General features: G+C 40.2%; 1 protein-coding gene across 1 annotated transcript in view; it reads right to left on the bottom strand.

Annotated features, from left to right (window-relative positions):
• Window positions 1-6,047, bottom strand: part of CYP11A1 (cytochrome P450 family 11 subfamily A member 1) — a 290,559-nt gene extending 284,512 nt beyond the window's left edge. Inside the window, exon 1 of the mRNA XM_078685069.1 lies at window positions 5,796-6,047. The gene's annotated coding sequence lies outside the window, so the exon portion shown is untranslated. The remainder of the gene's footprint in view (window positions 1-5,795) is intronic.
• Between the last annotated feature and the right edge of the window lie 722 nt (window positions 6,048-6,769).

A 6,769-nucleotide genomic window follows, 5' to 3' on the forward strand; every position in this document is an offset into this window, starting at 1 on the left:
TTCATTGAGTTACTGTGAGTTGTGTTACCCAAATACTTCACACATTGCTTCTTAAATTAAGCCTAACTGCTCTGTGCTCAGCTACCAAAGAGTGAACACAGGTTAACATAGGGGGTGTAACTGACTCACTCTAACTAGAGCGGTGGTCCCTATTTGGACAGGGTGCAAACCTCTGCCAACTAAAGACCCGTTTCTAACAGAGTAATTCCTATTTATATTCAACTGGTTCATCACACCAATGTTCTGTTTCTCTGTGGATTTGTGCATCATTGCACTTGCCTTTGCTTTGTTTTTTTCTAAATGATGAGATGTTATCCACCAGGTCTGCACTAATTACTTGTGTATTGCCTTCTTGTAATTTTGGAAAGTGGTGTGGATAAACATGCTTCAGCCAGTAAACTAAAATGATAAATAAATATGTGCACGTGTAATTTGCTTAAGTTAGAATTAAACGTTTGTGAATAATTTGTTCTTAAATGAGTTCTACAATGACATCCTCACAAAATTTGTGCTAAAAAATTAATAAAAGAACATATTTAAGCTATGAAAACCTTCATCAATGTTCGCTAAACTTCACATCTGTAAACAAGGCCATTTTATCTTTCAATGATTTTAAAGGTGAATACACCACTATAAAATGTACTGGCCTGTATAGTGGTGTTTAACTGCCCTCTAATGCCAGTAGGGCTTCTGGAGAGCTGGTCATCTTCCATGAGATGTGAAACGTTTCCAGAACATGCGATAGTAAGATAGAACAGACACTGCAATTGAGGCTGGAAACTGCCCTACTGCTCCATCAGCCTACTTCTAGTAGTTACATACAACTGTATGCTCACAGCTACACAGGGAGGGTGGGCAGGGGAGCTGGGATAATGGAGGATTAGAGGCCATTGGAGTTACACATATTATGGCTTTAGCAACGGTTTATGGTGGTGGGAAAGAGAGGGCTAGGTTAGCTCTATTTATTGTCTGTGACTAATAACCTCTCGCTCAGAAGAGACAATACTTTACCTTTAAAAATCAAACAAGAATTCTGCAACATATTAGGCAACACATTATGCCGTAGTATGTCAACAATTCAGTCCTTTTATCACACTAGACATGTTTATCAAAGACCTGTTTTTTAAATGTTCTGATTTAGCTCACCATTCCTTCTAGAAACGATTTCGTTTTTATGGATTCACCATTGACTTTGGAAAATCTTTGGTATACTAATACAGAGCATTGACCCAAGAAATAATATTACATTATCCCTTTTCCCCAAACAAGAATACCACTTAAACATACTCAAGCCATTTATGAAAACATACATGCAAATGTTAAACTTAAGTTGTAATAGTAATTCTTCATGCACAGTTGCTAAATATTTTCACTAAGGCTATTACTTTTGAACATTATTCTGTTGCTAGTATTTAATGGTATTGTAGAAATGTGTGTATCAGATCTGTTCTGTCATGGATGTTTTCAGTGAAATGCTGCGGGCAGTGGAAATGACATCACCAGTTGCTCCTGTTTTAGCTATATACCATGGGAAGGTCAGGGCCTCAATAATTTATGGTGCTGAACTATGGGGGTTCGAAAATGTAGCTTCTTTAATCCAAGCACAGAATAAATATCTGAGGTAATTGATCGGCCTCCCTCAGTCCACCCCTCTGAGGCCAGTATATCAAGATTTGGGGTGTATTTCGTTTGAGGAGGCCGCGGACTTTAGGCCTCTTGCCTACTGGCGAAGGCTTTGGACTACCCCCGAGTTAGCACCTTATGCGCCAGCTGTTAAGCATATTAGGAATGCTGATAAAACTAATAGAATATCTTGGTTACAAAAGATTAAGGCTACATTATCAGATATGGGTCTCACCCATTTGTGGCATGACCCAAAAGGGAATATTTTCCCTTCAAAAAATTTTTTTAAAGCCTTATATAGGGACATGGTAAATTTTAAATGTATTTTCCAGGTGAATGCTACTTCACTAACAGGTCCCTTTCTGGAACATAAAATTGATTACAGGTTGGAAGCCTACTAGGACATCATAATGAGTCCCAGTGATAGGAAGCTCTATCATAAATTTAGAGTGGGCACTCTCCCCTTAAAATCTTTTTCAAGTAAGTGGGGGACAGTACAAGACTCAAAAGGTTACTGTTGCCCATGCATGGAAGAGATTTTATCACATGTTCTGTTTGTATGTCCTGTATATAAGGATCCTCGCCTTAAATGGCTCAAGCCAGTCTGTGCTAAAATAGGAACAAGGTCTTGCCAAACTGCCTTACGTATCTTGAGAACTTATACAAGTGAGGTCATAGTTATTGCTATAGCTAAATTTTGGAGCTGGACGTGGATCCTTAGAAGGAACAGGTTGCATGTATTATGTAACTGATGTTATTTGATATGGCTAAATAGTTTGTATTCATTAACTTGAACATGATATTGCAGTCCTTATCCAACCCTGTGTATTTTTAGCCTTTTAACTTGATATGTTTTTTTTATGGGACCTTTTTATGAATTTTATTATGTGATTGTTTTAAAAGTCATTTTTGGATTTGTAATACTGTATTTTATGTGTCTTTTATGATTGTTCAAATCGTAGAAAAACTAATTGAATTGACATCACACATACTTTGAACACCAATAGTTTCATATTGTTGGAGCCTTCATTCACCCCAAAATAGCAAATGATGCTTAGAGCAGAAAAAAAAATATTTTCATACCTCTGCCTTCCTGACCATGGATACCAGGGGGCACAGTGACAGGGATAGCAACTGTTAAGCCTGATCAATCAGCTGCTAAGACTGTTTCCTCTAAGTGTGGTCTGTGTGTACTCTGGGGCACCATGGATAATCCCACTTTGTGTTCAATTTCTGTACAAGATGTGTTATTAGTGCTACCATCTTTTTAAACTTGCGTGGCACTTTAGGCTTTAGGAGTTCCCAATCATATCAAAATGTTGGACTTTTATTGGTACTAAGAACTTTGGGTCGTCTCAGTGGTGTAACGAAATTTGAGGGGCGCCCTCTGCAAAGTACAAAGTGCAAAGGGGACTTACTTGGGAGCTGTCAGGCAAGCGCACTGTGCTGAGGGGCCCCCCTGGAGCTCAGCCCCCCCCGCACTGTGGTGGTTGCGGGGGCCTTTGTAACGCCAATGGGTCACCATGCAATACCATGGACATATGCTGCAAAATTCTATGTGCTATAGAGCCTGGACATGATGCATCCTTCCCCCAGAAAGGAAGAGAGGTGTTGTGTTGTGCAAATAATGCTGTAGCAACAAACTATTAACTAAAGAAATGTTTCTGATGTTCACTGTTTTCTATCAATATTCCCCCACATATTTTGGGAGGAGGATGCCCAAATATAATGTAAATGGTTCGAAGATGTAATCGGTTGAGATTTATGCAATTTTGCACAGTGTGTTTATTTATTTTTTTAGTCCTCATTGTGTAACTTTTTATAGTAAGGAGTTCCAAAAGAAAAAAAAAAGAAAAGAAAAAAAGCACAGTGTGTTTATGAATGCACCATAAGACATTACTTATTGGCCCAGTGTCCTTAAAAATGTATCACTGGCCATAGTCCAAAAAAGTCTCCACAAGGTATGCACTCTACAACAAAACAAATGAAGGGCCTCCCACTGGAAATGTTAACTGGATTTAAAGCAGAACAGTATGTACTAGGTGAACATCTGTGGTGATCATTTTATTCCGCCCTGTATTCCCAACTAGGTGTGACACGCTGGTGTTGTGTAATATTTGGCACTCCGACAGCTATTGGTAATCTCACAAGATTTTTAGGTTGCGCCTTAGTGCACAAGCGCTGTATGCAACACCTGCTGTAATTAGAAAAACAAAATGTTTTCCCGCCTGCATCTTCCCACAGGTATACTCCAGTGTCGCTCTTCTTTGCTGCTTCCTAACTGGTTCGTACAGCCGATAGACCACTTCTGTTGCACCCTGAAGAGCACCGGCAAAGTACAGTTTCTTTGGCTTTATGGGATTATCTATTGTTAGGGAGATCTTTTTTCTCCTGCTACACTTTCCTGCACTAAAAGCCCACCTTCGTATAAGTATGCATGCCATAAACACCCTCCTGCCCCCATATCTACAAATCAGCAACACCTTCTGTGTAACCTCTCCATACAGTCCGTCACTATTATCCTGCCCTCCTGCACGCTTAAAGTTTGCGCTATATAAAAGTGAAAAAAGACTCAGGCAATGAGGTGTACCCAATGAAAAAGTACCAGGGACTGGATCAGGAATGCATAACGAGTGGGGGTTTGCATAGGGGGTGGTAGGGAAATTTGTTTGGAGTTGTTTGTAAAAGTAAGGAACAACTTGTATACACAGTGCCAGAAAATACTACACAGATTTACACGGAACTCATATTTGAATATTTGTTCAAATAAACTGCAGTATAACTGTTCCGGAAATAGTTTTACCATTTACATGAAGTACATGCTTTGCTTGAGGCGTAGCACACACCTCCTGTTTCGCAACCCAACCCTGCAAGAAGCTGAAAGCTTATCTGCGTCCTTATGTAATCTTTGTGTAACTGTTTATTCAAGGGAGCACTGCATAACATTTATCTGGCTCACACCAAGTTGTGACCAATCATCTAAGTAGGTGCAGAATGAGCAAAATGAAAAGTCCAGTATAGATCCATCTGTGACCCAGTGCATTCACAATGTAGTCAGATTCACTGACATGGCTGCTCCTATTATGTGTTCCAAGTTCAGGCAGTCATGGCTATTTAGCAACGGCATGTTGCATTCGGGCTTATGTTGGTTGCTGGGCATAGCACAGGCCTACTAGAAGCTACAGTAGTTACACTGCGGTGCAACAAAGCACAATCTCTAAGGATGCAATAGTTAGGGAGAGGGGGGAGTGTGTGGGTGTATGTGTGTGTGTTAGTTACTTGACACATGACCAAAAGCCAGGTTGAATACACAGTGTTTATATGCAGTTCCAGCTAAATGCAAAGCAAAAAGAAACAGTCACAGCACCCTAGTGTGCCGCCTTTCTTTACAAATATATTGTCAAGGAGAAGTTCCCCTGTGAGGGTGACACCTCATGGTTGACTGTGCATCTAACAACATTGGGCCCGTGTCGGAGAAGCATGCAGATATAAGTTAATATACAAATAAGTATATGGTGAGCTAATTCATGCATCTGATGGGGGAGATGTGCTCAGCAAGATTGAACTACCTTCCCCCAACAAATTCATAACAAATCTTGTGTTTGTGAACAAGGCTACATCATAGCCAAAACACGTTGATTTTGACAGTGGGTGTAATTAAATAAATAATTCTTCGAGTGTCAGCACCAATATGAAACGTTTGTTATAGGAGTTTTGAATATAAATGGGATAAAGTGCCCCCTGCCATATATCATAAGGATATGGCAAGTCATGGAGGAGTTCCATGACCATATAGAGGAATAAGGCTGAAAGCTGAGTTTCTTTATAATGTCATGGAACTCTGTTGTAACTTCCAATAGCCATATAATATATGGCAGGCAGTACTTTATTCCTTATACATAGTCACACCATCGCCCTCCTAATAACCCACTTAAGACTTTGCTTTGTTTTATGAACTGCCATTTACTCTGGCTGCTAGCTCTGGTCACAGCCAGAACTCAACTGTAATAATGTATTACAGTTGAGCTGTGTTGGGTTCTATTCTATTAGTTCTGCCTAGAACGTTTTGTTAGGGATTCTGAAAGGATGGCAGAATGACTGTTGGGTACAGCACAGGTGGCTGTACTGTTTAATGCTTCATGTCTTGCTGGATAAAAAGAATTAAGACTTACCTGCAGTCCAGCACTCTTCTTTACATTGGCGACGGGGTCTCCAGCAAGGTATCCACGCGTGCAGGTTCCTGAAGGCTTACCCGCTCGCTATCCTGGAATTTATCTGTGGGTTTACCGAGGAACAGCAACAATTTCTCGTGGTCAGGTATCGGGCTCATCACGTTTATCGGGTCTGTGTTGTCCGCAGCATCCAGCCATTACGAAAAGGTACTTTTAATTTTTATTGTTGAGCAGCGCTCGTGTTGATTCTCGCGCTTTCAATTGCGCGCGCCAAGTTACCTATGTGCTGCATTACGTCATGTTCGCGACCGAATCCTCTATGTGTCACCAACGTCAGTGAGCGTAACACGTAATTAACATCTATGTGCCGCCATTTTGGGATTCAGCGAGTATCGTGTTACCCAGCAACTAACGCAGCCCTGCTGTTGCTTAGCAACGTGACCAACCTTGTATATTTTACGAGATCAGCGATGCGCACGCTTTTAACTCAACATAGCGCATCCTTCATTTATAGCGATGCGCACGCTAGTGATTTAATAATTTAAGTGTGCTCTTCACTTATTTCGACGCGCACACCATTTAAAGATTTGTCTGCACACACCTATAATTTAACATGGTGCATGTTTGATAACAGCGATGTGCACGCAGTTCTTACAGCAATAACATGCTACTATTAGTATTCTTGTGCTCATCTATTATTATTATTTTTTTTTTATTTGTTTATTGAATTTTATAAAGAAATTCAACTCAATGACAGTAAAAACAGCTTAGGCCAAAGCACAACAGCATTCATCAACCAAGTGAAATGAATTACAGAAGCACACAGGTGTCAGACAAGATAATCAGGATTAGTGATACAGCAGGAGGATATACATAGTCTATATCAAGCATTAATTGGATTAGCACTGAGATAACATGTTAAATATTGCCAATAGTCTTTTGGCCTGGACCGGGCAGGTAGTTCCTCTTCATAT

Source organism: Lissotriton helveticus, chromosome 3_2 (genome assembly GCF_964261635.1).
Source record: "Lissotriton helveticus chromosome 3_2, aLisHel1.1, whole genome shotgun sequence".
Classification (NCBI taxonomy): domain Eukaryota; kingdom Metazoa; phylum Chordata; class Amphibia; order Caudata; family Salamandridae; genus Lissotriton; species Lissotriton helveticus.